General features: G+C 36.8%; 1 protein-coding gene across 2 annotated transcripts in view; it reads right to left on the bottom strand.

Annotated features, from left to right (window-relative positions):
* Positions 1-440, bottom strand: part of LOC107697135 (protein FAM184A-like) — a 141793-nt gene that overhangs the window by 63334 nt on the left and 78019 nt on the right. The window lies entirely within an intron of this gene.

Raw genomic sequence — 440 nt, 5'->3', positions numbered from 1 at the left:
CCTTTTACCTAATCACATCCATTCTGATATAGAGCCGGTATCGCTCTCGTTCTAGAGTGATATTTCTCATATATATTAGACTATTATATAGTAGCTATTATAATAGCATTATATAGTGATTCAACGCATTATATTGTGTTTTTATTTTTTTGTATTTCCGCGCTGTCTGAAACACGTCTCTTGTGCGCGCTTTGATTGTGTGCGAGAACAGCGCGTGAGTAACGAATTGAGCTTTCTTTCGTTTTTTTCTTCTTGTGGTTTAAAATTGCTTGTACGTGTAAATTGGCAAATTAATCTGCGAATCACTTGCGTTCCGAACGGTAGGGTCTCATCCATACGTATTACGGATCAGCTGCGATCCGTTTAACTCCTAATATGTGACAGATCAGAGCAATCTTTCATTTACTTATTTAACATGAAATTGTCAAATTGCTCCTCCA

Source organism: Sinocyclocheilus anshuiensis, unplaced genomic scaffold (genome assembly GCF_001515605.1).
Source record: "Sinocyclocheilus anshuiensis isolate Anshui unplaced genomic scaffold, SAMN03320099.WGS_v1.1 scaffold38, whole genome shotgun sequence".
NCBI lineage: Eukaryota > Metazoa > Chordata > Actinopteri > Cypriniformes > Cyprinidae > Sinocyclocheilus > Sinocyclocheilus anshuiensis.
The sequence above is the reverse complement of the archived record's forward strand: the minus strand, read 5'-3'. Positions and strand labels throughout refer to the sequence as shown.